The sequence below is a fragment of the Myodes glareolus genome, chromosome 4, assembly GCF_982192425.1.
Source record: "Myodes glareolus chromosome 4, mMyoGla1.1, whole genome shotgun sequence".
Taxonomy (NCBI): domain Eukaryota; kingdom Metazoa; phylum Chordata; class Mammalia; order Rodentia; family Cricetidae; genus Myodes; species Myodes glareolus.
The window spans coordinates 54992705-55013610 of NC_142029.1; the positions used below are offsets into that span (position 1 = coordinate 54992705).

Below are 20906 nucleotides of genomic sequence, written 5' to 3' on the forward strand. Positions count from 1 at the left end.
TCCGGGGGAAGATGAGCTAGAAGAGGAAGCAGTGTTCAATGTCATTTTGGTTTAGTTTTTTTTAGAAGAGGCCAGGGTAGACATTGTGCAAGAGCACAACAGGACATGACATCAGGAAAGCACTATGAGCCAGCCGTTACCAGCTTCTCATAACTATGTGACCCAAGGAGGACACACCCATTCAAAAAGAAAAATCTCCCTCATCTATAAATAAGGAGAGCACCCATCTGACGTGGGTTTGAAGGGAATTTACACAGAGGTGCGATGAAGTAGCACAGAATGTTACTTTTCATGCTCAGAAGGTGCCTTGGACTCTTTACTCTCATTCCTCATTTTTTTACTGGGGCAGGCTGAGCAGCTCTGCCCCGCCCCACTGCTGGTCAGGTCTCCTGGCATGTTAGGCTTGATAGATAGCGGCAACTCATGAAACCATCATGAAGGGTCAGACCCCCTACTGACAACCCAGTAACTCAGGTAAGAGATTTTAATTTTTAAATATAAGTGTGTCAATTCTTTGAGAATCTCATGCAATGTATTTTGATCCTATTCATTCGCCCCTAGTCCTCACCCTAACTCTTCCCAGAGTCACCTCACCTCCACCCCAACCTTGTGTCTGCTTTTCTTTTCTTTTTTTCATTTTTTCCTAAATAACCCGTGGAGTCCAGTTTGTGCTGCCCACGCTCCTGGGTGTGTGGCTATCCACTGGAGCATGCTCAACCGACAGGGTCAGGCCTTTTCTCTCCCAAGAGCCATCACCTTTGGCTCACCCCATCACAGTTGGGGTGGTACGGCTGGTGAACCACCTCCCCTTCCATACTAACATGGCAACTGGCTTGATGGAGTGCAGGAAGCACAGCTGTCATGAGCCCGCATGTAGCAGCCCTGGCACCTTCAGAAGATACTGTTTCACTTTGGTCTTCCCTGACCCCTACTACTGACAGTCTTCTGCAGAAAGGAGTGAGGCCGCTTAGCCCCAAAGTAATCACACAGAAACTGTATTAATTAAATCATTGCTTGGCCCATTATCTCTAGCTTCTTAATGGTTAACTCTTACATCTTAACTCAACCCATCTCCATTAATCTGTGCATCATCACCACAAGGTTGTGGCTTACCAGCAAAGTTTCATCACATCTGTCTCTGGTGGAGGCTCAATGGTGTCTCTCTGACTCCGCCCTTCTTTCTCCCAGCATTCAGCATACCTTTCCCCACCTACCTAAGTTCTGCCTTGCTATAGGTCCAAAGCAGTTTCTTTATGCATTAATGGTAATCACAGCACACAGAGGGGACCCCCATCTTAGTCTTCTTCCTCTTCTTTATGGCCCCTGAGCCTTGGTGGGATGAGTGTGATATAGAGGTCCCATTGAGGTCAAACACTCCACTGACACTTATTCATTGCACTTTGACCAGTTGTGAGTATCTGTGTTAACCATCAGGTAGTGTGCAAACTTCTCTGATGAGCTCAGAATGCTGCGCTGATCTATGACTAGGGAGAGATAAATTTTCAGGGCGATTTGAGACTATGCTCATATAGTAGAAAGTAGAACATGTTCCCTCCTGTGTTCGGTCCTTAACCAATCAGAAAGTGGTTGCTTACCTTCGTGATATTCGTGCCACTATTGCATTTATGGGTATATCTTACCACACCGGCCATCATTGTATTCACTGCTGCATTAAGACTTTGATGACATTCCCTCATAATAGTCTACAGAGCATCTTCCAGTACGATGAAATCTAGCCAATAGGGAGGGGGCTTCCTGGCCAATACCAACGGGATTTCTTCATATCCCATGAGCAACGTGTCTTATGTCTCTAGCAATAAATTCTTCCTATCAAGTTTTTGTGGGCAAACAAGAGGAATGGCAAGAGCCTGTATTGTTATGGAGATCTCCAAGATAGCTCTGACCAACAACTCAGGGAAAAATATCCCAAACCTAGTATTGGACTTTTTTTTTTTTTAGTGATTTATGGCTGCTAGGAGGAGAATAATACCCTATGTGGTTTAACACCAATTAAATTCTACTATATGAATAACTATACAGCTTATAAAATAGTAGGCTACCATATGGCCTTTTCTAATATTCTTAGTCTTAGTTTGCCTTCCCCTTCCCCCCTTCTCTTCTCTACCCTTCCATCCCTCTCCCCAGTGAAAGCTCCCTCCTCCAACCCTCACCCCTCTTCCCTTCACAACACTTGTGTTCTTATTATTTCATTTCTATTTATTGTATGTGTGCACAGATGCAGGAGCATTCTTGTGCCCCAGTGAGTATGTGGAGGTTGGAGGACAACTTGCAGGAGTCAGTACCACGTGGGGCCTGGGTCTCAAGCTGTCAGGCTTGGTGGCCAGCACTTCCACCCCTGAGCCATCTGACCCTCACAAGAGACATTTTTTTTATGATGCAAAGATGAAGGTTTCTAACCAAGGGGTTATGTTTGTTTGTTTGTTTTATTTTGTTTCTTTTTGGTTGGGTTTTAATATGGAGTCCAGGCTGGCCCTGAGCTTGCATGATCCTCCTGCTTCTACCTCCCCTGTTCTGGAATTGCAGGCATGGGCCACCACACCCAGCCCTGTTGTTTTGTTTCTAATATCGTACTGGGGGTGAAATCCAGGACCTTTTGCACACTTACCAAGCATGGCTTTTCCTCGTGTCACATCCCTTCCCCTTGTTTTTATTTAGTTTCGGGCAGAAGAACCACCTCTCCTCTCCCAGGCTGGACTTGAACAAGCAGTTGTCTGCCCACCACAGTCCCACGGCCCCCGGGTTTCTGGAGGGAGAGCTGCAGAGTGATACGTGGATATCAACAGTCTACAGAGGGCCCACTGAACTCCCATGCCCAGTGCTCTGGGATCTCTCCACTGACCACAGGTTCTAGAAGCCTTTGTTGTCCCGGGCACCACTCAGGGGATGTGAGACAACACAGCAGTGGAGAAAACCACAGCAGGCTTCCTCCACAGGTCATTCACAAGTCGGTCTCAGGTGGTGGGGTGGGGGTGCAGTTTCACTAACTGTAATCTGGAAAAAAAACCACACCCCTCCCAGGACTTCCCTGTTCTAATAAAAAGCTTCTTTTCCTCCGCCCTTTTGAAATGAGATTCTGTGTCTATTTATATAAGTTACATATCCCTTTTCCCAAACTAGTCTAAAACTCAGTGAACTTCTACATGGTGTTGAAGCTGAGTGGCAGCCTGAGCTCATGTGGCAGTGACGGGTTCACTGGTGGATCCTGTCCTAGCTCGGGCAGAGCTCACACAGCTTTGATTTCTGGAAGGGAAAGGCCTCAGGAAGGGAAGTGTGCAACTAGAGAAAGGAGAGCAAGTAGCGGTCTCAGCCTGCAATCCCAGCACTGAGAGGGTAGGCAAGAGGATCACGAGTTCAAAGTCATGCTTGGCTAGCAAGTTTAAGGCCAGCCTGGGCTACACAAGAGCCTATTTCAACAACAGCAAAAACCATAAACAACGAAAGACAAAAACAAAAAAGGAAAAAAATCTGTATGTGCTCCCTCTCTGACACTCTTGTCTCTCTGTCCCTTTGTCTGTCTGTCCTCTCTCTCTCTCTCTCTCTCTCTCTCTCTCTGTGTGTGTGTGTGTGTGTGTGTGTGTGTGTATGTGTGTTTATGTGCCACAGTATGATTCTGACATCTGGCCTCTTCTTCTACCATTGGGTCCTAGAGCCAAACTCAACCTGTCAGGCTTGGTGGCAATCACCTTTACCCACTGTGCCATCTCACCAGCTCCAGCATGCTTTAGCACAACACCAAGAAATTACGTCATGCATGCCACATACTTTTCAGGTATTTCCATATTTCATGCAGCTGTCTAAGGAAAGTATTCTTGTCATCCCTGTCCCAAGAGAGTGGGCCTCACAGAGAATGGTGCTGCCCAGTTCTCCTTTCTTTGGGGAGAATGCACAGCATGTCCCCGGAAGCTCCTGCAGTCTGTTTTCTCCCCCTGCACAGCTTGGACTTACCTCACTTGAAGAGGGGGTGTGCATCCTTATTTCCTGATTCAAAACTATAGGCTCATCTGGAGCTTGGGGTGTAGCTCAATGGTAGAGTGCTTGCCTAACACTCACAAGGGCATGAGTTTCATCCTCAGCACTATTCTCTCTCTCTCTCTCTCTCTCTCTCTCTCTCTCTCTCTCTCTCTCCTCCCTCTCTCTCTCTCTCTCTCTCTCTCCTCTCTCTCGTGATTCTATTTATGAAATACTTCTCTTTGTTGACTCTGAGGTCACATCTCTGGATTTCTTAGAGTTTCATTCTCTGTCACTTTTTGCAAGTTTATGGTAATTCCACAACCCACACAAACAGGCTTGCCAGCACCCGCCTGCCGGTCTTTTCCGTGACCGCCTCTTCCCCAGTAACCTTGACCTCCATCTGTGTCAGAGGCCGCTCCTCACTCCCCAGTTCTGTTGTTCTGCTCTCTTCTTCCTTCGAGGTTAGGTGTGGCTTCACAGCCAAGGTCTGGACAGAGGAATATCCAGTCCCCTGCCTGCACACTCATTTTCTGTGAGCCAGATGGGAAGGTAGGCGCTGAAGCCCTGGAGCAGCACCCATGGAAAACTCATGCTGCGCTGTGATTGGAAAGCCTGAAATAAACCTGTGTGTGCTGGGCGCCTGCACTCGAGGGGCCCTTGTCTATCAGTCAGCTTCTGCGGACACACACCTACCTGCCCATCCCAGCGACAGACACCACGATTATCAATAAACTGTCCCTGCTCCATTACCCCTGCCTTGCCCTTCCTCAACTCACTCCTTGCCTTACCCCTCCTTGTTCACCCCACCCCATGTATTTTCAACTCCCTTTTTCTAACACAGCATTCTTAGCTCTATGGGCCCAGACCTTTATTATCTGTTTTTGTTGTTGTTTTTTGTTTCTGTTTTCTCTTCCATACATTCAACTCTTTGCCTCAGCCTCTTTCCAAATCTGGCAAAGCCAGACGGGGACTGACGTCCCTTCCTGCCTGTGCTCAGCTGGGTCTGGACAGGGTATCCTGTCCCTGCATGCAGACCTTGCCTCTCTGGAAATGAATGACCAAATGACACCCGAGGCCAGGCTTTGCTGAGTGCTGGCAAAAGGCGTCCCACACGGCTGCCCTGACTGTTCCTTCCACTTCTCACCCCCATAGTCTTCCTTTCTCCTTCCCCTCCCCCTTAGCGTCTGTCCTAGCTGCCTGTTTCCAAGGAGAAATCAGCTGTCTCATGGCCACACAGCAGCCTCCACCGGACAGCCCTGCCATCAACGGTCTCCTCTCTTCTCTGCAGTGTGTTTCTTTTGCTTTAGATCTTTTAAAAATGTGTGGCTATTCATGGGGGTGGGGGCGCATGCTTGTAATTCTAGTATTCACGATACTGAGATGGGGGACTTTACCTTTGACATCAGTCTGGGTTACACAGTGAGACTCTGTCTAGATTTAAAAAAAAAATCAAGTAAAGAGAATAAAATGTATGCACACTTTAGATAAATTAAGAATAGCAATCTTGAGTGTGTTGCTGGTGGACTTTTCTGTGTGTGCTCATACACCTGTGTTACTGGCACCAGATCAAGATGCAGAGAACACTTGTTGTCCTGCATGCACTCCTGCATCCTCCATTGGGTAGGACCCCCACCCATTCAAATTTGATATCCTCCATTGATTATTCAAACAAAACTTCACACAAATGCACCAGTATAGAATATATTTCCTTATGACTAACATTTAACATTATATCTTTGCCATTCGCTCCCTGCAAGAAGCGATAGTTTTTGTTGTTCTCGTTGTTGTAGCTGTGTGTTGTCCCATTGCATGAATACACAGTTATTAATTGTGGTAGATTTAAGACGGCTGCTAATCCTTTGACATCCTCATACTGAGCATGGGGTACTGTGCATCTGTGAACAAAGCTGGCCAAGAGAAAACCGTGGATAGTTTATGTTTTGTTTGATTTTTTAAAATCTCTCTATCCCTTTCCTGTGTGTGTGTGTGTGTGTGTGTGTGTGTATGTGAGATGTGGATGTACAAGTACCACTATGGGTGTGCAGACGTCAAAAGATGTCCTGATTAACTTTCTATTGCTGTGATAAAACACTGACCAAAAGCAACTTGGGGAGGAAAGGGTTTATTTTTCTTATCCTTTCAGATAATAGTCCATCACTGAGGGAAGTCAGTGGACGAACTCAAGATAGGAACCTCGAAGCAGGAATTGAAAGAGAGACCATGGAGGAACACTGACTCCTGGCTTCCTCCAGTTTGCTCAGCTTGCTACCTTATACAACCCAAGACCACTTACCCAGGAGTGACACTGCCCACAGTGGATGAGCCTTTCCACCTCAATCATTAAACAAGAAAATGCTTTATAGGCTGACTGAAGAGATTCCACCACTGAGGGTCCCTCTGCCCAAGTGACTCTTGTTTGTGTCCAGTTGACAAAAACTAACCTGCCCAATTGTCCCTTTGTCAACTTGACTCTCAAGCACATCACTATTCAGCCATTAATTTTCCCTGAACCAAGATCTCACGTTAATAACACCTTTGAAAACATGGTATGACTTGAAAATTCCTATGGGCTTTAAAAATTCCAGTGATTTAAAAGTCTATGTTCTCCCTCGGGAGGCAGAAGCAGGCAGGTCTCAGCGAATTTGAGGCCAGCCTGATCTACAGAGTGAGTTCCAGGACAGCCAGGGCTACACAGAGAAGAAACCCTGTCTCGAAAAACAAAACAAAGCAAACAAACACGAAGTCTATGTTCTCTTTAAAAACCCAAACTCTCTTCTGCAATTTCTGGCCTTGTTTGGAAGAGGACAAACAGATTTTGCTTCTTTCTTCCTGGGGCCGTGAGCATAGGGAGTCTGATTACCCTGAAAGCAACACCAGAGGAGACCCCAGTCACCCAGGAAAGGGATTGAGGATGGACAGGGAGATGCCCACCTGTCCCAAGCCATCACATTCAATCCATTCCAGGCCCAGAGAAGTGAGAACAAGATGTTTCTCTCTGCTGGGCCCTCTCTCACTTCTTTCTGCTCCATGAGATCATGGGCCATGAGACCATCACGTTGTTTTAGGTCTGTAAGTTTGGGCATCATTTTAGGGCACAGCCAAGAATAACCAGGAAGTATTGATGAATAACTGAGTTGTGTCTTGGGCACATAAGTACAAGTGACCAGGAGTGCTCTCAAGGAAATCTTTTGGTAGCCCTAAGTCCATGTTTCTCTTGTGCAAATAGCCTTCTGTCACCACCTTTCCTCTTTGGATTATTTCCATCAGTTTCCAGCACACTGCAATGCCTCTGTCATGAGAGAAAAAGCGAACTTAGTCAGGTGTGGTGCCTCGTGCTTGTAAGCACCGGGAGTAAGTAAGGGAGGGGGTTTGAGGGTTTGAAGCCATTCTGGACTACATGAGTTCCAGTTCTTTGTGGGTTACAAATTCACACACACACACACACACACACACACGAGAGTTTTCAAATTTTTTATACAAAATTTCCCTCCTTTTCAACTCCTCCCAGACCTCTACTTTCCCCACCCATCCAACTTCATATTCTTTCTATCTCTTAAAAGCAAACAAAAATCTCTTGGTCCTGTGTAGAGTTCCATTCTTCGCTTCCCTTTACAGTAGCATTTCTAGGGTTTTCTGAATGTTCTGTTTTCACTTCCTTTCCGTCTCTTCTCCCTTGAGTGCACTCTCACCGTTTGCTCATCTGTCCTTTCTACCTAAACTGCACTTGCAAATGTCAGCATGACCTTTACAGTACCAACTCGCTGGTACTCCGTATGCTTAAGCAACATTTAACACAAAATGCTCCCACCCCATTTATTCAGCGATGTCTTCATTGAACTTCTGGGAGTTTACCTCCTTGATATTCTCTCCTGTTGAGAGAGATTTGATTTCAGTGTGTAAAGATATGTCACTGTGAGTGGTTTAGTAAAAAGCTAAATGGCCAATAGCTAGGCAGGAGGTATAGGTGGGACTTCTGGAAAGAGAGAGAGCTCTGGGAAGAACAAAGGGGGAGTCACCAACCCAACACAGAGGAAGCAGGATGTGTAGGAGGAGAGGTAAAAGCCACAAGCCATGTGGCGGCACATAGATTAGTAGATACGGTTAATTTAAGTTACAAGAGCTAGTTAGAAACAAGCTTTCACAATTAATAAGAAGTCTCCATCTGGGAGCTGACTGGAAGGACAAGGAAAGGCTCATTATACCCTCCTCTTTATCCACCATCACTGCAGGTTGGTTTCTGTCCACTTGACACAAATCTAGACATATCTAGGAAGAAGGAATCTTAACTGAGAAAATGTCTTCATGAGATTGGTCTGTAGATAAGTCTGTGGGGTATTGTCTTGATCAGTGATTGACATGGGAGAGCCCAGCTCACTGGGAGCCATCCCTGGTCAGGAGGTCCTGGGTTATACAAGAAAGCAGGCAGGCGAGCCGGGCAGTGGTGGGGCAGACCTTTAATCCCAGCACTTAGGAGGCAGAGACAGGTGGATCTCTGTGAGTTCGAGGCCAAGCCTGGTCTACAAGAGCTAGTTCCAGGACAGGCTCCAAAGCTACAGAGAAACCCTGTCTCGAAAAACAAAAAAAAAAAAGAAAGAAAGAAAAGAAAAGAAAAGAAAAGAAAAGAAAAGAAAGAAAGTAAGCAGGCAGAGCAAGTCATGAGGAGCAAGCCAGTAAGTGGTACATTTCTCCATGATCTCTGCGTCAGTGCCTGACTCCAGGTTTTTACGCTTTGAGCTCCTGTTCTGACTTTCCCAGTGACAGAGAGTGACCAGAAAGCTGTGAGCTGAAATAAACCCTCTCCTCAACAAGTTTCTTTTGGCCATGCTGCTTTATCACAGCAATAGAAATTCTGAATCCAATGTCAGGGCTGGAAATACCACCCATCTGCTGATTTATTCCAGATTTTTATCCCCAGTCCAAACTTCTGCCTCGACCTCAGTTTGTATGACCTCACTCCCTGCCTCTTCTGGTTGTGCAAATTGCTTTAACCATGTAAAGACGTGTTACATTTGTTTATCCTGCAGATTACTTTAACTGTGTAAAGGTGTGTTACAGTTGTTTCTACTGCATTGGTTTAGTGATGTAAGGATAGGTGTTTAATCACATAAAGATGCCTTGTATTTGTTTCACCTTGCCTTCCTAAGGCACCCGATTGAGCTAATAAAAGACTGAAACAGCCAATAGCTAGGCAGGGGAGAGATAGGCGGGGCTGGCAGGTAAAGAGAATAAGTAGGAGAGAGAATGAGAGAGAGAGAAGAGAGAGAGAAGAGAGAAGAGAATGAGGGACAAAGAGAGGGACACATGGGGCCAAAAGCCAGGTAGCCAGCAGCCAGCCATGGAGACAGCAGGAAAGAGAGAAAGAGGGAGAGAGAAAGTGAGAGAGAGAGAGAGAGAAAGCCCCAAGGCAAAATGTAGATAGAAGCAGATTAAAATAAGAGCTAAGCTAAGGCCAAGCATTCATAACTAGTAAGAAGTCTCCTTGTCTTGATTTGGGAGCTGGTTGGTGGCCAAAGAGAAAGCCTGGTACCTAGTGCTCCAGTTTTGTAGGTCCCTTCTTGCTCAGAAAGCCCCAGCCTAGCCCAACCTCACTTAAGGGTCTGTTCCTACTGTCTCCTCTCTAGAGCACTCCTTTCTTAGGGTAAATGTGTACGTGGCTGGGTCCTCATCATTCAGAGCCGAACAAATAGGTGAACGATTGAACGACTTGAAAGTTATACTTCTATAACATTAATAGTAGTCTATTACTAATCGTATCTATCACTATCTATCTCTCTGTATCTATTTATAGCTATATACCTATCTATAGATACAGGTATATGTAACTTTGACTATCACAATGGAAAGTTTAACTTTGGCTACATAATACTTTAGAGAAATTTTAATCTTTAAGAAACAAAATAGCTTGGCAGAAGGTCATTTTCCATCTTCAGGGTGTGTTGCTTTAATTCAGAAACTAGACTTTAAAAGTCAGTCTCAGTCAGGTGTTGATGGCGGCAGTGCACACCTTTAATTCCAGTACTTGGGAGATAGAAGCAGGCAGATTTCTATGGCTTTGAGTCCGGCCTAGTCTACATTAATGAGCTCCAGGTAAACCAAAGCTATAGTGAGACCCTGTCTGAAAAGAAAAGGGGGAAAAAAGGAAGTCACAATCTTGTTTTGTTATTTGTAAAAGGAAGAAAGTTGTAATCTTCTGCAAATTTAGCCAAATCACCAAAATAAGGCATCAAATCTTATTTGGATATTATAGATGAGGTCCTGCTGGGTTCATATGTGTGTACATGTATGCTATAGATTAGGCCCTGCTGTGTGCATAAGTGTGTGCATGTGTATTGTAGATGAGGTCCTGCTGTGTGCATATGCGTATTATAGATGAGGTCCTGCTGTGTGCATATATGTGTGCATGTGTGTTATAGATGAAGCCTGCTGTGTGCATGTATGTTATAGATAAGGTCCTGCTTTGTGCATATGTGTGGTATAGATGAGGTCCTGCTGTGTGCATATATGTGTGCATGTGTGTTATACATGAGGTCCTGCTATGTGCAAATGTGTGTTATAGATGAGGTCCTGCTGTGTGCATGTGTGTGCATGTGTGTGCATATATATTAGTAGGTGAGGCCCTGCTGTGTGTATCTGTGTGTGCATGCGTGTGTGGGAACTGGAATTCAGCATCACTGTCCTCCTGATTTCTCTAAGCCAGGAGACTGCTCCAGCAATTACGCTACATTTATTGGATCTCATTAAAGAATCCTTGTTTCCTGCAGAAGCTGAGGCCAGTCAGCCTTTAGTGTGAACTGGATTCCGGTGCAACCATGGAGTAAATGGAGACTCCCAGGCCAAGACAGTTTGTGAGGCCAGTACTCAGTAGCTCTCGATAGTTTCTAATTCAGTGATATAAGCCTTGAGTTTTTCTTTCCCTCTGTTCTTTTGGGGTATTAATTCTTCTTGCTGGCTAGTGAGATACTGTCCAGGACACAACAAAAACCACACTAAAACCATGGTTGACAGAATGCAGTTGAAGGCACCTTGACAGACCACATTCTCAGCACCATGGTGCTGAGGGGAAGCAACTGCTTTTCCCTCCCTGAGGGAGACCCGAAGCTTTGTCTTCTGAACACAACACAAACCTGTAAGAAGTAAATATCGAGTGCCGTGAAATGGAAGTGCAACCCCCCTGCCTCATTCCAAAGAACAGTTCAGCGTGGAACTTTAAAAAACAATTTAATTTTAACTACGTTGAGTTTAATTAATTTTTAATTGTGCACATGTATAAGTGGAGGTGTGTGCAGAAACGGATGTTAACCGCCTGAAGCTGGAGTTATAGGCAGCTGTGAGCTGGTCAATGTGGGTCCTCTGCAAGAGTAGGTGTGCTCTTGGCCGCTGAGCCTTGTCCATGGTCACCATCCACCCCCTACTTTTTCCCTAGTGATCGATCAGTGATTAAAGCTAATTAAAATCAAAGCTAACTAAAACCAAATTAGTAAGGAAAGCTGATTTTAAAAAAAAAGTTTGCTTTTGAGCCGCAGTCTCACGTTTTGGACCTGCCTGGCCTGAAACTCATTATGTAGATTAGGCGGGCCTCAAACTTCCCATTATCTGCTTGCCTCTGCCTCCCTAATGTGGCGATTACTAACTTGGGCCACCACACCCAGCTTTAGAATATTTTATATCAAGAAACATTAGGCAGGTATAGTGATACAAACCTGCAACCCTGGCAGTTGAGAGACAGGGGCAGGAAGTTTGGTGAATGAAAAATGAGGACACGATAACTCCTAGTTATGTTTTCATTGCAGATATTAGAGAAAGCAGCCAGAGGCATCCGGAAGAGTCCAAACTTAACTGGGTCATGAGGTGGAGCAGGGGGGCGGAGAAAGAGAAGAGAGAGGGGCAAAAGAATCAAGAGATGATAGTCCAAAAAGGCTGCATTTATATCGGGAAGGGAGGTGGAAGCCCAGCCTCTGGGAGGGAGGTGTTTAATGTAGGGGGCGGGGTAAGAGGTGCAGGCGGAGCCACGGCACTGAGTGATTCCTCCTGGGTTTCTTTGGGACTTGAGATCACCTTCTGTTCTACATAACTTTTGAGTTTGAGGCTAGCTTCCAGTCCAATAAAATAAAATAAAATAAAGTAGAAAAGAAAGGGAAAGAAAGAAAAGAAAACCTGACGGAGCTGGTGTGTGGCTCAGTTGTAGAGCACTTCCTTGCACGTGGGAAGTCCTAGTTTCACCCCTAGCAACAAGCAATAACAACAACACAAATTTAAAAATTACATATAACATATGCTGGTTTTCAAATAATGTGTAAATAGAGGGTTTCTATGGTGATGCATATCTGTTTCCCCCTTAGGATCAGATAGTTAGAGCAGGGAAGTAGCTCAGATGACAGAGCGCTTGTCTGGCATGCAAGAAGGAAGCCCCTGGTTCAGTCCCCAGCACCACCACTACCGGGTGTGGTGGCTCACATCTGTAATCCTAACACTCAGGGGCTGAAAGCAAGGTCAGGCATTCAAGGTCATCTTCATCTACATAGTGAGTTCGAGGCCAGCCTGGGCTACATGGGGGCTCTTCCTCAAAACCAAGCATCATATTGCTAAATATAATTTTGCAATGTTGTTCTCTCTTGTATCAAACAGATTTCCACGCCACTGCATGCTCTTTGACAACCTTTCCATAAGGATGTGTGAGGATTTATTTAACTGGTTCCTTGTTGTGATTGACTGTCTCCTGCTTCCAGTCCTATAAACAGAACTTTGGTGTGGATTGTCACCCTATTGTCTCACTGCTTCCTTAGGGTGACTTCCAGAGAAGCCGGGGTGATGGGCCAAGGGAAAGAATATCTTCCCAGCTTCGGATTCCTATTACCAAATCATCCGATCATGGCACAAGTCAGGTTCCTACCAGTAGTGGATTGTAACACCACCAAACACTGAGAACACAAAACAAGCCCTGGAAGTTGGGTGGTTCCTCACTTGGGTGAGCCTCCGGAAGCCTAGTGCTACTGAGGGAGCCTCAGGGGTGGCTCAATCCCTGCAGGGAGGTCTTGTTCTACCCAGGCTTAATCGGTAGCTCCCCTGCAAACAGCCAGCAGGTCAGAGAGACAGCCTGCCACACACACACACTGTGGCTCCGACTGCTCCCTGAAGCTCCTCCAGGCCCACCTTCTAGGAGCCCAGCTGGGCAGCAAGCTGCTGGCCCACCCAGCTCCCTGCCCTTCTTGCATGGCCTGCAGTTGTTGGCTCCATTGTTTTCCTCCAAATTGCCTTAAGATCAGGTTCTGAATAGGGGTAGCAGTCCCGACAGCAGGTGACGGGAGCCGGCCACCTCGCCTCGCCCCTCCCCTGTGCAGAGGTAGACCCCCACCAACACCAGCAGCTTGAGCTTTCTAAAATCCTAGGCCCAATGAGCATTGGTATCACGGAACTCAGCACTTTCCTCTCCATTTACCCCAAATCTGAAGGAAGTGATTAAGAATTCTTTACATGCTTTTAAGTATTTTTTTGTGTGTGTGTTGTTATTGTTATCATAAGTCAAATCTGAAGCAGAAAGGAAGGGAGGCCTCCGGGAAGTCTTTGACCTCTTATTTCTTTACTAAGTCAAGGTCCCCAGCTTGTGCGGCAGGGTTTTAATATTTCCAGCGGAACTGCAGACAAGGTGGTAAGGGGTGGGGAAGGGTGTGTTTGCAGGGAAAACATTGTTTCTGGGTAGTAGAGAGATAGAAAACACCTGTGGGTTTGTAAAAACAACCTCTGATTCAGCATAGGAGACAGGGGTGGGGGTGGGGCAAACACCGGTTCCCATCACAGTCTCAAACTGGAAGCTCGCATGCAGCTGCTGACCCCAGAACAGAGACATGAACTGCTGAGCATCCACACAATCGATTACCATAGCAAGGAAAACTATTGCCCCAGACTTGGAAGTTGTAGCAAATGCATCCTTAGCCGAAAGAATCCTGACAGAGAAGGTGGCCTTTTAAATGACACCATTTTTACAAGATTCAGGAAGGGGCGAGAAGCTCTACAGTGCGGAGACATGACTGTAAAGTATAAAATGGGAATGGATTCCATCCAGGAGTGGAAGGGGTCATGAGAGGGCTTCTGGGTACTATTGGCAAGCCTTTCTCCCATCTCCTCTGTCTATGCAGCCCAGGCCAGTTTTCCAAGGGCTCTGGGTACTGTTGACAAGTCCTCTCCCATCTTCTCTGTCTACGCAGCCCAGGTTAGCCTCGGACAATCTTCCAAGGGCTTCTGGGTACTGTTGGCAAGCCTCTCTCCAGTCTCCTCTCTCTACATAGCCCAGGCTGGCCTCAGACAATCTTCCCGCCTCAGTTTCCAGAGTGTCAGGTTGCACATGCAACACCACACACACTTACTAGCTTTCTTTGTCTCTTCCTTCCCTCCTTCCCTTTCTTTTTCCTTCTCTTCTCCCCCTTTCTCTCTCTGTCTCTCTCAAAGAAAGAGTATTGTGTTAATTATCTTTCTTGTTTCTGTGACCAAATACTCAACACGATACAACTTAAACTTTTGCTCACTCCCTGAGTGAGCAAATGGGGGACAGCCCATTGCAGAGGAAATGGCCCAGTGGCTCCATGGTGGCAGGAGTGTGCAGTGGGGACTCCTCACCTTCCCACTTCTTTCTGAGACAGCCCTTCTTTTATATATATATATATATATATATATATATATATATATACAGAAGAATATTTGCTTTGACTAACACAACCTGGGGATAAATCACATGGGATCTTTTTTTCTTTTCTAGAGTTTCTCTGTGTAGCCCTGGCTGTCCTGGAACTCATTCTGTAGAGCAGACTGGCCTCGAACACTCAGAGATCTTCCTGCCACTGCCTGCCTCTGTCTCCTGAGTGCTGGGATTAAAGTGCCTGGTTCACACAGGATTTTAAATTCAAATATTTCTTCAGTGTTTTCTTCTTACATTTTATGCAATAAATATATGTGTGTGTGTGTGTGTGTGTATTGTGTATGTGTATTATATATCACAGTTTATCTGTTCTTAAGTGATATATATGTAATATTACATATTATGAATATATATACTGATATATATTCCCCCCCCCTTTTTTTTACAGCAGTCTCTTCACACTGACCATGCTGAACTTGAACTCCTGGCTGAGTCTCAGTGATTTGTAGTGATCCTCCTGCCTCAGCCTCCAGAGAAGTTAGCACTACAGGTGGGTCTCACAGTGCCTAGCAGTCTGAATCCTTGTGCCCATCTGTGTCTAGAAAAGGTGAGTGCTTTCTGGGGCAGGCAAGTCACACGTTGGCACATTCTCAGGCTAGCCATGAACAATGGCCCTTCTGGGTCTCCCCTTGTTGGGTCACTGTGACAGATGACTGTAATCCGTGCCGGACCCAGAAGGAAGGTCAGAGAAAAGGAAAAGGCCAACACACACAACACTGCTGTTCTACACAGCTGTCTCAGGCGCTTACTTTTGGGGCCAGGGATGTGGGTCAGCGGTAGAACGCTTCCCCGGCATGTGTGAGGTCCTGGATTTATTTTCAAGCTCTGGTAAAGGTAAAACAAACAATAAAGAGCAAATAAGCACCACAGGGTAGCAAAGCCCACAGCATTTGTCCCAACTTTAAGATAACCAGCTATGGAGGCCTAAACCTGTGCTCTCAGCCACTCTGAAGGTTGAGATCAGACAATCGCTTGACCCCTCCAGAAAGCTAAGAGTTCAAGCCCAGCAGCAACTGTTAAAAAAAAAAAATGTGTGTCATGGGTGGGGGCAGAAGATGCTCTATTGAAGAGAAAACAGAAATTCCCATGTGTTGGAAGCAAAAAAAAAAAAAAAAAAAAAAAAAGACGGGACCAAGCCTGAGGATGTTAGAAAACTGAGCTCAATAATCCTTCTTCTTTGCAGGGCTCTACCCTACTTCCTCCAGCTCTGCCCACTGCCTAGCTGCCACCATCTCCCAACAGTAACAGTGCCATTGTATTAAAATCTACCAGGAAAGTGGATGGCACTAGAGGAACCATACCAGACTGTCCTCTGACCTCCACATGCATGTTCACACGGGTGCACATTCATGCACATGAGCATGGACACATACAAAACCCCAATAATGATTTAACTCATTATAAATGTAAATATAAATAAATATAAATCCAACTAATAATAAAAAACAACTAACTGTAAATCGTGTATGTGTGTTCACACACGGGATTCCAAACACAGGCATGCCACCATGCATATGTGGAGATCAGAGGACAACCTCGGGCGTCACCCTCACCTTCCACCTGGCTGAGACAGCCCGCTTGTTTGCTGTCGCCTTTTCCAGGATTGCTGGCCCTTGAGCTTTTGGGAATCCCACCTCTACCACCATCTCAGAGTCGGAGCACTGATATCGTGGATGCTTTTGCTAGCACATCCAGCATTACCTGGGCTCTGGCAATCTCTGCTCAGGTCCTCCTGCCTTCACGATAAGTGCTTTCCCCACTAAGACAGCTCTCCAATCCAATATTTTACAGATTAGTAATTAGTTGTGAGCATATTATTGTCTCCACACTCCTATAGCATGCTCTGCATGCTTCAGATGAGGAGCAACAATGCAGCAAGACTGTCAAACCACCACAGAGACCAAGAACACAGTAAGAAGTAGGAATGGGTCAGGCAGTGGTGGTGCACTCCTTTAATCCTAGCTCTTGGGAGGCAGAGTCAGGTGGATCTCTGAGTTCGAGGCCAGCCTGGTCTACAGAACTAGACAGGGCTACACAAAGAAACCCTGTCTTGAAAAGAGAAAAAAAACAAGACAAACAAAAAAAAAAGAGGTGGGATTTGAGCTTCTGGATCTTGAAGCCATGTGCTTTCCACTTCCCAGTACTCTTCCCTCCAGTCAGCCTGGTTACTCACCATCAACAATGGTTGTTTACAAGATTATTTATCTTTTGGAAATTTAGCCTGGGGTTTGCAAACTTTTAAGGCTTTTGAGATGGCTCTAAGCCTAACAGCCTGAGTTTGATCCCTGGGCTTCACTCGCTGTAAAGAAAGAACTAATTCTCAAAGGATGGTTCCTCGCCTCCACATACACACTGTGGCATCTGAAACCCCTTCAAATAAATAAATGTAAAAACAAAACAAACAAAACTTTTATCTTTGAATGCAATGTGTATCAGTTATAACTGTATAAGAGAAAGAGAGAGAGTCTAGCTTTTAAAAGCTGCCTAGCGTATACACACAGGGGGTTGACGTGACTATGTTATATGCAGATGACAGAGCTCACACATGCACACAAGGGCTCATGCCGCTGCATCATACATAGATGATGCAACTATGCTGCACGTGGGTCACGTGGGGTCCTTTAAGATTCCCAGAGCCATTAGGAACTTCTGCCTGAGGGTTTGTCAGCACGTACGTGGTCCTAGAACCTGCAAGTGTCAACCATGTTGTGTGGCTGAATCATTACAAAATTGGCAAGGGTGGTCTTGAACTTGCCTCCAGCTACTAAGTATCTGGAATTATTAATGTGTGCCACCACCCAGCTCAATAGCCTCTTGCTATACATCTCAAGCTTCTGGCACAAAAGTTGCTGTATGATCCCTTATTTAGGCTCAACAAGCTCTCTCTCTCTCTCTCTCTCTCTTTCTCTCTCTCTTATGACTTAAAGAAGATTTTTTTTCAAAGTTCCAGAACACAGGCCAGTCATATTTATATTTTCCAGAATTCTAAAATTATGAGCAGATTAGTATTCAGGACACATTTCGGAGACACAAGTGACCCACAGTGTTGGTGACAAATATTTTATCTGCTGCACTTGTGAAAATGGCAGGAAAATTCCAACGAATGCAAGACTGGAAGCTTCAGAATGGAGCCGGGAGGCTGCCGCCTGGGGAAAGTCAAGGACATCTGCTCTGTCCTCTGGGAGGAAACCAAGTTTCAAAGGACAGAATTACAGTTCAGTTTTACAAGCTTACTCGGCTTTGTTTGAGTCTGGAATTGGGCAACCATTCATTAGGTAAAACACAATGAAGTGCTCCCATGAGAACTGTAGAAAAAGTTTTTCCCCCCCTTTATTTAAAATACTCCAGGTTGGCCTCAAATTCTGTAGCTAAGGATAGCCTTAACATTCCCATCCTCCTCCAGAAGTCCTGGAATTGTAGCATGGACCATCCCTCTAGTTCATGCAGGGCTGGGGTTTGACCACAGAGCCTCTTTTGTGCTAAGGGGAGCCCTCTACCAACTGTGCTATTCCCCCAGCTTAGAGGTGGCTTTTGTAACACCAGCAGAAGCCTAAAGAATGCAGAAAGTGGGGGGCTGGAGAGCTGGCTCAGCAGTTAAGAGCCCTGGCTGCTCTTTCAGAGGACCTGGGTCCCATTCCCAGCACCCACATGGCAGCTCACAACTGTCTGTAACTCCAGTTCCAGGGTTCTGACACCTTCACGCCAATGCATATAAAATAAATTTAAACGAATTACTTCCACAGAAGGTGGATTGGCCACTTGAAGGTTGTAAGTAGGGGCACAGAGGAGGAACAATGGAAGAGTGACTGGTGGGTAGACAACGGGTTCCTACAGGCTGTGAGCCTTGTGAAGGGATTAAGACAGAAGGTCTTCCTTGTCCTGACTCTAAAAACTGGCCTGTCGGGGAAATTCTGGCTCTGATCTCTCTAATCCTGATTTCTCAGAAGGTTGAATAAACAATGTAGTTTCAGCTTGTTGGAGAGGAAGCATGAGTGACTCCATGTTTAGTTTGCTCTGCTGGGGCCTGGTGGGGGGGTTTATTCCAAATCAAACAGCTTTGGACAGTTTCTGTTTCGTGTGTGTGATGATGGTGTGGTGGTGAAGCCTGGGAAGGAGCAAAGGAAGAGGAGCAGCCGCCGCCACAGGCCTTAGAGGACAAAAGAGTGGACAAGTTGTAATCAACAGGCCTAGTTTCCCAGAAACCAGGGTGCTGAAGACGAGCATTGCACGTGGAGACAGAAATAACACTGCTTGATAATCACGGGATCTGCCACTAAGCCATTAAAATGCACGCCTCGCTAAAGAAAATGTACCAGGCATAGCAGTGCATGCCTGCGATTCCAGCTTGAAGCAGGAAGATCTGGAGTTTGGAGTTAGCTTGGGCCACGTAGAGAGTTCAAGGCTAGCCTGGGCTACAGAGGGGGGCAGGAGGCTGAGATAGCCTGCCAGAGACTAAGAGAGAGAATGAATTTGGCTGGTGTATTCAGGGTGTTCTCTGCCTTCTTGGTGTCCCTCAGAAGAGGATGGATGGTGGGGAGCAAGGCCAGGGTGTCACAGCTCTGTCCCCAACTCACAGTCCCAGACATCACAGAGCGCATTACAGAGATTCCTTTCTGCGCCTGATAAAAACACGCCCCAGCCCATGGGGCTTATGTTGCCGGGCAAGCTTTGGCATCACGGGAGATTAATTTGAAGTGAGTTTTTTCTTCAAGCAGGAAAAAAAAAAAAAGGTAATTGAAAAAAAACTAAGGAAACAAGCTAAGAAAAAAACCACACAAAGAACAATGGTTGGATGATTCATGAGGCGGGGTTCTCCTTTCTCACACACATACAATTATTATTCCAAGATTGCAATCTGCCCGTGGCTGTCTTATTCTTTAATGACCATATTCTCTTTCAGAATTTTAAGTGTAGGTTAGGCCTGGACCCAGGCAATGGCAGAAATGAAGGGTCTTTGTTATAAGCAGGTTCCCTGTCTCTGCCCGCTCTTCCCTTGAGGACTGCGGCCATGACCCCTTGGCCAGCTCTGCAGCCCAACCGCAGCACCCTTTGACTGGCCATGTGGCTCATTGTGTGTTGCTACCTTTGGGGACATCAGGGTGAAAGAGATTTTTAAAGCCTGCCTCAGTTTGCTCTGAGAAACTTAGGGGACCCTGAGGCTATAATATCCCAAGGCCCAGCAATCTCTTACAGCTACAGTGGGCGTTTTCATTGTTTAGCCAGTAATAACCAGGGGCAGCCAGCTTGCTTCTCGCCAGACAGGAAGACCCCAGGAAGAGCAATCAATCTGTACTGTTCACAACACACAATGGGTGGGTGTCTATCATTTGCAGAGCCCGAAGCCTAGAGATTCAGCCCTGACCAGATTCAGTAGAAAGGACGGTGAATGCTTCTTGAAGGAGTCTGGGAAGCAGTTTGCTCTGAAATGACAGCTTTCTAGTCACCAAGTTAGCATTAAATCTTTCCGTGAGGGCCTAGCGGGTAGGTGTTGGGGTGGGTGGTGTAAAGAGCAGGCACAAGATTCCAGTCACACACGTGTTACTGGAAAATTGGGTGGGGACCAGCTTGGCCTGAAAGGAACCTAAGAGAATATTTTTCTTTCAGGGGCTAAGGGCATGGCCCGGTGATAGTCGCATTTGCAGAACGCATGAGCCCCTGAGTTGCATTCTCCGAGCTGTTGGGACACAGGTGGTGTGAGGGGAACAATGGAAAACTAAGGGATGGTCTGGGAGTGGTGGCACGTGCTGGAAATCTCAGCAGGCAGGAGACTGAAACAGAAGAATCGCAAGTTTGAGGCCAGCCTGGGCTACATGAGACCTGTCTCAAACAAATAAAGATGATGATAATCCATAAATCTGGGTTTGGGAAACTGCCTAGTGAATGGAAAAAAAAAAGAAAAGAAAAAAGAAAAAGGACGTGGCTGCTCTTAGGTGTGGTAGAGGAGAAAGTTTATTGTAGATAGAGGGAGAGCACAGCCAGAGGCAGGGACATCTGGGAGACTCCAGAGTGGACATGATCCTGTACCATGTGAGTAGATGGGGGCTGAGGAAGGGAGAGGGGAACCAGGTGTGGCAGCCAGGAGGCACCAAAGAGGGTATGGGTAACCAAAATGGCTGGATTATATAGGGAAGGGCATCTGGAGGAAGGGCAGCCCAGCCCTTGGGATGGAGAGTTTAGGAAAGAGGGTGGGTATGCTAGCCAGGAGCACCCAGAAGCAGGTACAGACTGAGGGATGAAGGAAGGA

General features: G+C 46.1%; 2 long non-coding RNA genes across 2 annotated transcripts in view; both read left to right on the top strand.

The window, feature by feature from the left end:
* LOC146894641 (uncharacterized) overlaps positions 1-16822 on the top strand; it is a 42637-nt gene extending 25815 nt beyond the window's left edge. Inside the window, exons 2-3 of the long non-coding RNA XR_015737694.1 lie at positions 15051-15152; positions 15846-16822. This is a non-coding gene — a long non-coding RNA (uncharacterized LOC146894641). The remainder of the gene's footprint in view (positions 1-15050; positions 15153-15845) is intronic.
* Positions 129-3087, top strand: LOC125412054 (uncharacterized). The gene is made up of 2 exons (XR_007235464.3): positions 129-474; positions 2677-3087. It is a non-coding gene; the product is annotated as an uncharacterized LOC125412054 (long non-coding RNA).
* Positions 16823-20906: the final 4084 nt, after the last annotated feature.